We start from the raw sequence: 12,661 nt of genomic DNA, 5'->3' as shown, positions 1-12,661 counted from the left end.
GGTGCCGAACAAAATACTAGGACTAAAGAATACTTTTTTTTCAAATTTTATCCTTTCAAATTAATTTAATCTTATTTACCAAACATATATGATTCTCTGGTGTAATTTAAGCATTCAAATAATTTGTTTTAAAGTGCATTTTAGTTAAACTCAATGATGCTTGAAATGTCACCAATGCAAATGAATTTTTGAAGGTAGAGAATCATTTTATCTCTAAAAAGCTTAAATGTACATGGAAACCATCTGTGTTTTGTCAAAGACATTAAAGTACATTTTCTTGTAGTTACTGTTCTGTGAGCAATTCTGCTTTGAACTGCTCCGGGTAATGGAACAAGGTACTTTTTAAAAATTCATGACAAGAAAATTCTTTATCATTTTTGGAAGAAAAAATACTAATGTGACTTTTATTCTAAATGTTTTTATGATGTCTATCCTGAGTATCTACTTTTCAGCATTTTTTTGCTGTGATTTGTTCCTTTCTAAGGACTTCAGAAATCAGGTTCCTTGTAAAGTATTCAGGAACCTTTGGTACATATTTCCTTCCTTCCTTCCTTCCTTCCTTCCTTCCTTCCTTCCTTCCTTCCTTCCTTCCTTCCTTCCTTCCTTCCTTCCTTCCTTCCTTCCTTCCTTCCTTCCTTCCTTCCTTCCTTCCTTCCTTCCTTCCTTCCTTCCTTCCTTCCTTCCTTCCTTCCTTCCTTCCTTCCTTCCTTCCTTCCTTCCTTCCTTCCTTCCTTCCTTCCTTCCTTCCTTCCTTCCTTCCTTCCTTCCTTCCTTCCTTCCTTCCTTCCTTCCTTCCTTCCTTCCTTCCTTCCTTCCTTCCGCCGCTTCCGCCACTTCCGCCACTTCCTTCCGCCACTTCCTTCCGCCACTTCCTTCCTTCTGCCACTTCCTTCCTTCCTGTTGCATTGCAGCTGTTTCTCGCTGAGCCTTCTCCAGACTGACCAGCCCCAGCTCTTTCAGGCTCTCCTCAGCTGTCAGATAATCCAGTCCCCCTATTCTATCCATGGCCCTTCACGGAACTGCCTCCAGCATGTCCAGATCTCTCCTGTATTGGAAAGCCTGGGCATAGACCAAGAAATCCAAATGTGTTGCCAGCATGGCTGAGCAGAGGGGAGGATCACCTCCCTTGACCTGCTGAAAATGCCTTTCCTAAGGCGACACAAGAAATCACTGACTTTCTGATGGGGTACATTGCATGCTCATGTGATATTTTCATGCTATTTCTTCAGATTTGATTGCCTCTCATTTCTTCTACCCCAGATGCTGTTGACGTTTCAGTTTTTTCATTCTCCTGATCTTATATAAATTATAATTGTTGAAAACATACTTTCTTGGTATTGTAAGCATTCCCTTTTTTCCTACCAATATTAACATTTTAATATTTTCCTGAATATAATCAAAGGAATAACATGCAGAAACAAAATAGGTCATCAAAGTGAAATTAATTACCGCTGAAAACTCATTGTTTTGACATATCACTTTACATATACATTTCTACTACCTTACTCTTATCAGTGTTTCTATTTCTACCATAAAGTTTCAAAATCTATGAGAATCCATAATTTGTTTTTTTTTCTGTATTTTGAAGACTATGTAACAAGGACAATAAATATGGGCTATGTTTGTTTGGGTTGGTTTTTTTTTTTTGCCTGCAGTAGAATATATTTTCTTTAGGAAGAAATTAGTGAAATTTTTGTTAGTGTCTTTGTGAAAAGTCAGGGATGTTTCAAGAAACTTTATGAGGAGTCATATAGAGATATTTTTCAGATACTTTTGGGCAGTCATTTAAAAATGGGTGTAGTTTCTTTTTTCCCTTGTTTAAAATTCTTTCATCAGACTTAATAAGAATAATTTAATCAGTGTACTAAAAAGGAGTAGAATCTGGAAATGAGTGGATAGGTTTTTTTTTCTTTATAGCTTTTACTTTTTAAAAATTGTTATGGCTGTTGAGAGGCTCTTTTTCCATTTGTAAACAACAGTTAATCTGTGACATATGTGGCAACCAATATATTATGCCAATTAAGCATAAATTTTGCATTCATAATAAAAAATGTGCCCATTCTCAGGGTTATTTGATCTATAAAGTTGGGTGAGTTATATATTTTGTTAATTTGTTTTACTAACCACTACAGAATATGTGCCATTATGTTGTGATATTTACTAGAAAGTGAGTTCTAGTGAAAAAAAAATGAAAAAAAATCTCTAATATTTATGCAGAATTGATATGTTTTTTTTCACTTTTCTTCTTCATTTAGTTGCTATAGAACAGGAATTTATCCTGAAGAAGAAACAAATAAAAGAGAAGAAAATACAAAGAGGATGACTCCTAGCCATCAGACACAATTCAGTTCCACATACCACAATTCTTTTACAAAGACTAGTTTGGTTTTTTTTTAGAAAATCCTATTCTCAACATGATACTCATTTAAATGGGACCATAGGAGAAGCACCACAGTCTGTGCCTTTAAAAATGGACTGCTCACACACTGCTCTGGAGCACTCCTGGGCCATGTGGAGTAGACATTGAATATGATAACGTAACAATGATACTTGAAAAATAAGTGATCAAAAGTCATTATTTAAATGGGTTTTTTAATTAAAAGTTGTCACATATGATCTAAATTAGTTCTGATTTGTTCATTTAAAAAATATATATATTTTTTTATATGTATATATTGCTCTACAATACGTACATTCTAATCCAGTTGCAGGATTTTCCACCAATTTGGAAATTATTTTAAAGAGCCTTATTGACTGCTGAAGCATGTAAATGTAAAACTACTTGATGTCTTTGGAGACATCTTATTGAGGTTTTCAGCATGAGATGGTTGATAGGAACGAGGCCTACAATGAGAGGACAAGGGACAATGGTTTTAAACTGAAAGAGGATAAGTTTAGTCTCATCTCCTTGGATAGGAGGCAAGAAATAATGTTTTTACAATTACAGCAGTGAAACACTGGAAGATGCTGCCCAGAGAAGTTGTGGATGCCCCATCACTGAAAGTAACCAAAGACAGATTGGGTGTGGTTTGATTGTGGAAGGTGCCCTTGTCCATGGCAAGGGAGTTGAAATAAGTGATCTTTAAAGAGCCTCTCCAGCCCAAGATTTTATGATTCTATGAAAATCGGGCACAATATTTAGCTGCTGTATAATCTCTATAAAGGCACAGAGAATGTTTTCCAGTAGAGAACTTAAGTGGATGAGTACTGGCAATAAGTGTACAGGTGTACACTTATCAGATTATGAGATTTTAAATCTGTATTTAGGATTTTTTTCTTAATGTGCTTTTATGTCTATAATTTCAGCTCTTAAAAGTGGAAAGCTGTTATGTTTTATTTAAATGTATAGTTTGTTTTTTGTACACCTCTATATTCTGGAAACAGTAAAATTGGTCATTCAGGAAACAAGACATTACCTACCCAAAGGACATCTGCTGCAGATGGTTTGTCTTTGGCAACCATATGTCATATGCATTTTGGCAAAAAGGTGTATGACTTTTTATTTGCCAGCTATTGTGCAGTAGCCAGATATTTTTAAAGAAGATCTATAAATAATACATTTCTCCATCTCCTTGTCTCTCCCTGTTGTTCCTTCTCCCTTTGTTTTAAACCTAATAATATCCACTGTGAAAAAATTGTGGTCTGCAAAATAACAGAATATTAAGGTCATATAAATTCAAAAGGAAAAAATGCAAACTTTTTAATTCTTCAGGTTTTTCCTTACAAATCCTGCCTCACAGAACTGGAAACATGGAAGGGAAATGTCTCAAATCTGATGATACGTGATTTTATGTAAGCATACAGAAAATGCTTCAACAAGGTCAAAACAGAGTATTTAGTTTCACAAGGTTTCTTTAATAGGCTGCATGCATATAACTGGATCTATAAAGACAATTTAAGATACATATTTTAGTCATGCCATTACTTCATGCCAGGATATAACTTGGAAAATGTTATTCCATTTAACTCCTCTTCCTTGGGAGGGAAAATCACCTGTGATTGTAACACTCTGTGATAGATACTCTGAGAGAAGGCAAAGTATTTGAAACCAAGTGTAGGAAATATTGCTTTGTGACTCAGAGCTGTAATATAACCTTTCCATTTTTGAGGTGAATAGAGATCATAACCTTGAAATCACTAAAGCAATACTATGCTTGTTCCAAAGATTGCTTGAGATAGTTAGGTCTGGGCAATGATCCCATTTCACTTTTAATTTCTTGTTTATTGCATAGAAAATACACTTACCTGTGCAGTATCTGCTATGGAAGAGGCCCTTGGCAAGAAAGGATGCTTATTTTCCAACTGCGAAACTTTGCAGTATACATCTGAGCTATCTAGAGAAACTTTACTGATGCTGATGTCACTCTTTAAGGCACTATGCCTTTCTAAAGGCAGCTAAAATAAGTCAGCTAATTCACAACCTAAAATTAGGTAGTTTTTTTTTTCTACAAAGGTCTTATGGTTTAGAAGTAAACTACACTATTGAAATGTTAAAGTCCTGAACCCCACTGAGGGTGACCTTGATGCCATTTCCAAAGCAGTTGCATTGGAATGTTTTAATGCAATTCTATGACCAAGTGCCTTTCAGCAACTATATTTCATAAGATGTTATCTGAGGAATTTTAAAAGTAGAATATACTTTCCACTCTGAGGTAAAAGTTAGAAGGGGTGCACCTTTGCATAATTACAAAAACAGAATGGCTGAGTGTGAAAAACAGCATTTTGTTTAAAGACCTTTCTTGAAAAATAAAATGTTGAAGTTAAATTTAATTTTTAGTTGTAAATAGGATTATTTTCCAGGCAGGTTTCTGAAACAATTTAATTCACCAAAAAGAAATTTCAGTTTTGCATAAAACCTACATAAAATATGAGCCCTTCTAGAAATATATCTTTTTATTATGATTTTTTTTATCTTTCATACTTTTTATTTTTTATTATACTTTATAAACAAAACCCTTGCCATATTTCTCTTCTTATTTCATGGCTGTCCCAGTAGTATGGATCCAGCATAAGAGTAACGCATCTTATTAGTACTGGACACTTTCATCTAGGCACAACTACAAGTGCTCATATCTTTCTGAACTTCTTTATATTCATATACCTATTGTTGGGATAGCATGATCAGCTTTCCAGATACCTGCATGAAGCAAAATATATATAAACAGAGCAAAGCACTAAATTAAATGTAATAAACAGTCATCAGGTTATGCTTCTCTTATGTCAAACTTAAAAAGGTAACCTTATATAGCCTAAGGAGTAAAAATGTATAACTGAATAAAAACCACAAAAATCATCTCTGTCCAACCCTGATGACAATTGTCAGCCTCACTGCCAACTAGGGCCAGCTAATGGTTTACAAAGCTGTGTATTCCTACAACCCTCTAAAGTCTTCCTCAATTTATATAGTCAGTTTTTCTCCCTTGCTTTCACTAATACATTCTTTATCCTCAGCCTGGAGAAGAAAAAACACTCAGAAGTGAGAGACAGCAGTACACAGACAAAGCTCACGAGCCTGTGACTTATGGACTGGCAAGCTAGGAAGCATGATGGAGCAAAACTACCTTTATACTCTCAAATTATTTCAAACATTGTACTTGTTGCACTTATGAGGTCAGCTATGCTGGTACTTCTGGATGATCAGACTAGATCAGACCTTTCCTGCTTACCAGCCTCTGAGGAAAATATCTCAGTGAATGCACATTGTAGGCTTTTTTCCGTGGAAAATCCACAAACCCATCTGAGTGGAAATGATTGAAGGAGTTTTGAAATCCAGTAGGCAAGACCAGGACATTTTACAGATGTTGCAGGCATTTACGCTTACTTTTATGAAAGAACTGGAAAATTCTACTGAATGAGGAACACATATGCTAAATCCAGTAGGAATTAGTTAATATGAAGTACTTGTTTTTATAATTAATTAATTGCATTTAAAAGTAAAGGGGTAGGGGTTTTTTGTTTAGGTTTTGTGGGGGGGGGGTTCTGTGAGGAAATTTAAGGTACTTGAAAAAAAATTGAAGATATAATTGATTTTCTAAGTAATGCTCTCTGATAAGAAGGTGAATAAAACATCTCTATTTCCCTTTTATGCAACATCATGTAACATCTCAGTTTTGTTAAAATCTATGATGCGATAATAAGCTGTTAAAATAATTATTGAAAATAAATGTTGATCCGTTTCTCATTATTACCGTAAAAATCATATTTTTTACAAGAAAAAGCACAGCTGTAATATTTGTTACTGATAACAAATACAACTGAGTATGTCTAAATTCAATAAATATGTCCTTTAGCTATGGTTACAGTTCTCCCCCAAAAGGCTATATAATTTTCTCTTGAAACAAATTGAAGTAGTATCACCAATCCATGTTCAAAGGTTTTAAATAACAAATTGTTTTACCCAAAGGGTTTAGATAATTTCCACATAAAATTGGCCCTTAAAAAATGTCAGAACTATTTAGAGTGATTAATGAAAAAAGCACTTTTAGCGCTCATAATATTTTACGATGCCAATTGCTTCAGCATGTTTCCATAAATCAGTTATGCAAATGTCTCTCTTTTGGAATACTGGATATTACTGTTTTCACTATCCATCAAATCTGTAAGGTAACTTAGAGATAAAAGGTTGTTAAAGAAAGAGAGGAAAGGACTAAGAGAAAGACTTAGAGATAAAAAGTTGCTATAGAAAAAAAGGAAAGGACTAAAAGAAAGAAAAAATAAAATGTCTCTTTTTTTCACTTTGTATTACTGAAAACCAATACATGTACAATGGAAAAATAACTTCTTTTAAAAGTGGAAGCAAGAGCTTTTCCACTTCTTTTGCAAACAGCATGAGATAAAGTTTTCATTGTCATTATTTAAATACTCAACTAACTGTTTCTAAAAGATTGTACCAAAACCGTTTCTTAGCAAGCTGTCTTGAAAACAAAGCAAACCAGAAGTATTAAAAATTATATCTTTTTTCATCCATTTACCAGAGAATTGATCACTACCTTGTGCAAAGCTTTTGATGTTAATTGTCTCCTTGCAAAACAATGTCAGTTAACAGATTTAAGTCTGAGACATTCATGCTATGTAAGAAATTAGGTTTTACAGTGTTCTCTAACTCATTGCCTGAAGCACCTGGCTGGTCTCTCTCACAATATCTCACTAGGTGGGGCACTGGTATGGTCAGCCCAAGTTTCTGTAACAGGAGATCTTAGGACCCAGGGTATTTTATATGGTTTAGACAAATTTTTGATGATGGGAAATCATTCAACAGATTTTTCCTTGTGATCATCTGCCAGCTACAGAGTAGCTTCTTACTTTGTCTCCTCTTTGTTTTTTCCACACAGATAATATGTGCATGTCCTGTAGCACAGATAAAGGCAAGCAATCCAAGTTTGCCTGCAGTAAAACAGCTGAAGTGTATGAGAATTGCTACTACAAAGCAGTGGATGATCTTTCAGTCTCACCCCTGGATGCTCACTTCAGGGAGGCCACTGGGCAGTGTCAAGTGGTGGCCTTAAAGGCTCTCTGTGCAGTGATCTGGCAACCCAGGCATGACTGAAATGGACACTCCTGCAGTTCTTACAGATCAAACCCTGTGGTTTTGTTGTGCATGGAATCCATTAGGATCTCTGCAGAGGTGTGATGAAAATAATGAAGGACCTAGGATTCTGAAACATATTTTGATTAATTTTACTAGTTATGGAGCCTTCCTCTTGACTCATAGCAGATGAGATAAGATGAAAAAAAAACCAGAAATGTGAAATGCTATTCATCCAGTAACATATAACTTAATGGCAGTAGGACTGAAATTCTTCCTGACTATCTACAGTAATAAAGCCGCTGAACTATAGAATCATATAATTTAGCTTGGACTCCAACCTTTATCCCAGCTCTGCCAAGTACACCACCAAAGCATGTCTCTAAGCATCATATCTACATGTCTTTTTAATTCCTCCAGGACTGGTGCCTCCACCACTTCCCTATTACCTGGAAGAAGAGACTTATGTTTTATCATCCAAGATCTCATCTGCAAGTGGTCAGTACGCTCTGTGTGGGATTATTTTTTTCCTTTAACAGCATTTGGCATGTTGCTGAACTTCTATGCCTGTGAAGCACCCAAACAATTCTTGCATGCTATGCTTCTGGTAGTAAATAAATTCCAGCAAATTTCAACCTGTCTTCTTGTCCATCATATTATGTGGAGTCAAAAAGTGGAGACTAAAGCCAGTTTTCGTTGTATTATATTATTTCAACCAGGCTCTCAATGGCCATCTCTACTGTATTTATATAACAGTTTGAAATACATCCTCTCTGTCAGATTCTGTTATTCTGAATAAGTCTTCATAAGTTAAATGAATATGTGTGAATTTACATTAATTTCTTTGTTTAAAATACACATCTTTGTTTAAGATGTAGTCTGTAATTTATTACACTCAAAAAATAAATACATTTATGTACATGCAAACCATATGCCTTCTTACATGTTTGTATGTCTCTATGTGTGTATATAAAAATTAAAAATGTTAAATATGTCCTCACAGCAACCAGTAAATCTATCATCTATATAGAACCTTTTTTCATCCAAGTAATACTCCATTGGCATATTGAAAAATAAGGTTAAACAACCCAGAATGCAGGATCAGCTTAAAGATAACAGTAGCTCTGGGAAACCTTTTATTTTAATATTTTAGTTTTTAGATGCAGTGAAACATATTCTTAAGCTTTTCTGCACATAACTATAAACTAGAAATTTAATTTTATTCAAGAGGGAACCCTCATTTATTATATGGATTTGAGCAAGGAGACATTGAGAAAAAAATAGGTCTTGTAATGAGGTCTGGCAATGTTACAACTTCTGCCTGCAAAGAAAATAGAGCAAACATTGTAGCATATGTGATCTACCTTCAGGCGCAAAACAAAGAGATTTTACTATTAAAATGAAATATACTTTCAATCAATCGACTTTTTTTTTAGATAAATTGTCTCATTCAGATCAGTTGAACGATCCATGACATGAATTTCTTGTAGTCCAAGATAATGAGCTGTATTGTTCTGGAGATTGATCATGGAAATGATTCAAAAATATTTACTACATTTGCTGAACAATTGAGAGCACATTTTTTTTATAGTAACTGTTTCTACATCATGCTTTAAGTTGATTTTTTTTCTTCATGTTTTTCTTTTCTTCCATAGAAATCCAAATTTTATTAAAGTAAAAAAGTTAAACTTCTCTGGTCCTGTAAAGTTGCAACTAATGGCTTGGAATAAATGCTTGTTGACTTGGGTTAAATAAAGTATGTCTCTAGAATATTCTTGCAGTTCTTTGCGGGGCAAAAAAATGGACACATTTGATAAAATCTACAATTTATTCTAAGTTGGCTTCTTTTCCTTTGTCAGGCCAAATCATACCTCTGCTGTTTTGTGGTAGGGCCTTCCTTATTGTGACAGGGGATGGCCTGCATGAGTCTTTGCTGTTAGCCACCCTGTTGTGCCACTTCAAATTGGGTGCTTCTCATGGAACATCTTCAGTAGAAATACACAGTGAAACCTTCAGCAGAAATAAATCCACAGTATGTCATCAACTTGCACAGAAATATGGCTGGATACATCTTGTCTCACTAGAGAAATTAATTTCCTTTATTCTCAGTGTGGAGAGACACATTTCTTAAATGCAATTTAACCCACTGAAGATCTTGAGACAAGGACAAGCTCCTCTCAAAAAAAAACCAAACCAAACCAAAACAAAACAAAACAAAACAAACAAACAAAAAAAAAAAAAAAACAAACAAAAAAAAAACCCACCAAAAAAACCCACTTAATTCCTCATATGTTGATAATACAGCATGATAAGTAAAAAATATTTCTAAGGTCTTTAAAGCTTTACCTGGGTTAACTTCAGCAATAACATTCATATCTGGGAAATATGCCAATTGTGTCTGTTCTTATGTCTACAAATATCAGAGAAATCACAAGTTAATTTTATATATACACAGACATTTCTTTTTATTGAGATGCTTATTTTCAAATATTTGTATTTACATGTGATATCTTTGCTGCTACTTTTCAACAAAGTAATAAAGTCTATTCTGCATAAATGTAATAGCCATTGAATAATAAAGTTAGATATCTAAGTAAGAATTTTAGTATTGGAATAAATGTATTTTGAGTCATCAACTGATGTAAAATAGCTGATTACTGAATTTGAAATTATAGAAATCCTCTAAAAATCTTATTATAAAGATGAGTTAATATGTTTTACTCAGTGGATATATAACTGAGAAGATGTGAAATATTCATGTTCAGAATAAATATTTTGCAAATTGAAATGTCTCTGCATAACATTAGAACTAAGTCAGTCATCTGAGGCAGGAATTCAACTCTTGCTTATGGAGATGAAGGACTATCTTAACACATGAAATGGATGGAAAAAAATCATATTTTAAAAATGTCCATATTATTTCAAGCCTTCAAGCCCTCACCTTGTAGTGAGGGCCAACCACAATCAAACCATAACTCTTGATGAAGAAAAGTCACAGAACAGCTCCAGACTTTTTCCAGCTTAACACTTCAGCAACACCTTCACCTTATAGAGTTATCTGTCAAAGAGTACCAAAGATCATTAGAATTACATTTAGCATAAATGTGCTTAAATTCATTTGAAAAGTAGTTCAAACTGTTTGCACTGTATGTTTTATCATACTTCAATGTTTTAAAACTCTGAATCTGTGTCAACTTTAAGAGTTTTTAGAGAAGACTGTACCATTAAGTTTTGTGTTTACATTACTTTTTGATGTTTTATTTTACTAATAAATGAAAGCTGCATGAAATTCTGAACTATCTACTAGTGTGACAACAAAATAAGAATGTTAGGAAATATAGAAGTCTTTCTTTTTACTTCATATATCTTTCAGGACTTAGTTGTCACTGCGTGCAGTTTATATTTTCTAGGTATTATAATTTGATAGACTAAATTAAGTAGGAATAAACTCAAGATATCTGTCAAGCATAATCTAGATTTGAATAAATATTTCATATACCTGTATTCTGAGTCTGTTCTGTGTGCTGCAAAATGCAAGGCACCACTAGAAAAAATATTTTCATTGATCCTGTAAAAATTATAGTAGGTAAACCTGTCTGAAAATTATGCAAATTAATAAGAAAAACAAAATTACCTAATTCATCATCTATTCATTATCTTAATTTTACATCTGCCTTACATGCAATTCTATTTAAATATTCATTTCCACAGATGAACTGTGATATTTTAGTATTAAAAATTCCAAAATGGTTTCCTCTCTTCTCGAGTTTACATCTCATAAGAGGTTTTGAGTTTCCTTTACAGTTACAAATGCAGGATCTCACTATTTGACCCTTCATTTAACAATCTTTTTCTTTTCAAAATTTCTGCAAATCAATATATTCGGAAGAACAGATACATTAGAATAAAACTTCCAAAGCTTTTTGAGACACACACCCAGAAACATACACACACCCAGAGTCACACACTGTCTTATAACATCACTGCTCATTCCCCTGGTATGTGGTTGAACTTACAGTAAAATTAAGTGTTAAGAAATTCTCTTTCTTTTGTACTTTTAGGCTTCTTTTTTTTTTTTTTCTAAAATAGGCAGCTTTTTCAGAATGATCCATCTCAGTCTTTTTAACAGAATGTCTAAGAACATGAGGATGCTTTTTCTGTGTTATTGGGCTACATTAGTTTAACCCTGGGGTTTTTGATCAAGAAAAATTTCCTTTAACAGTTGCTTTTCTAGAATGAACTGCTTCACGAATTCCTTGAATATTAGTCAAACTCAGGAAGTTTTCTCTAGATCTATGTCAAAATTATCTGATCACAAAAGTGTGATCAGAGATGTTGTCTGCATCTTGCCCTGGGGGCATGAAATGTTTCACTAGAAAGGTATCCAAGCAATTATAAAAGGCATTTCTTGCGCTTTGGATCAAATAACTTTCTTCAACATTTTCAACAATACTTCCCTCAAGAAATAATCATCCTTTTTAGAAGGGGAAATTGATACTAAACCAAGGAAAATCTTTCCATACGTGTTTAGAACAATACATAGATCTTTTACAAGTTCTCAAAGATCAATGAGAAAGGTGCTTGCCAAGTTGAGCTCTCATACACAAGTTTATTGTGCTTTGAGATGTAAAGAAACATAATTTTTGTAATATTCAACTTTTAAAGTAATAGAGGTTTGTTTCTTCTAACTCTTCTTTTTTTCTCACCAAAAAAATTGTCCTCAGAATTACAAATATATAGGCCACCATGGAGCCTGGTTAATTACAGTGAGAAAGTATTTGCATGTATCTTGTTATGATATGACCAGGCTTTTAATAAGGATAAAAAGCTTATATTTTTGCATAATAATATAGAATTTTTATGGAGCAAGACTGAGGTCACAGCAATGAAACTTTCAAACACCTTTCTTTCAGCCTTCACATTGAAATGCTGAATAATACTCACTGGTAATATCTTATATCATAAAAGATTTGGGGATTTATCTGTTCTTAGTACTTATATAATGAACAAAAGCTAACTAACCAGTAAAGATATCAAGGAATTTTACATGCTGTAAACTCTATACAGACAAAGGCATCAAAGTCAGTGCTGCAGGCATAAGCAACCTACAAAACAATCACATTTCAAGCCAGTTCT

General features: G+C 33.7%; 1 long non-coding RNA gene across 6 annotated transcripts in view; it reads left to right on the top strand.

The window, feature by feature from the left end:
* Positions 1–12,661, top strand: part of LOC135293860 (uncharacterized) — a 248,147-nt gene that overhangs the window by 23,922 nt on the left and 211,564 nt on the right. For 4 of the 6 annotated variants that reach the window (XR_010355956.1, XR_010355953.1, XR_010355951.1 and 1 more), the window contains one exon: positions 7,332–8,452. This is a non-coding gene — a long non-coding RNA (uncharacterized LOC135293860). Of the gene's footprint in view, positions 1–7,331; positions 8,453–12,661 lie in introns of those variants that run through there. The other 2 variants (XR_010355952.1, XR_010355957.1) reach the window with 2 other exon arrangements.

The sequence above is a fragment of the Passer domesticus genome, chromosome 2, assembly GCF_036417665.1.
Source record: "Passer domesticus isolate bPasDom1 chromosome 2, bPasDom1.hap1, whole genome shotgun sequence".
NCBI lineage: Eukaryota > Metazoa > Chordata > Aves > Passeriformes > Passeridae > Passer > Passer domesticus.
This window is presented reverse-complemented; position numbering and strand designations above follow the sequence as displayed.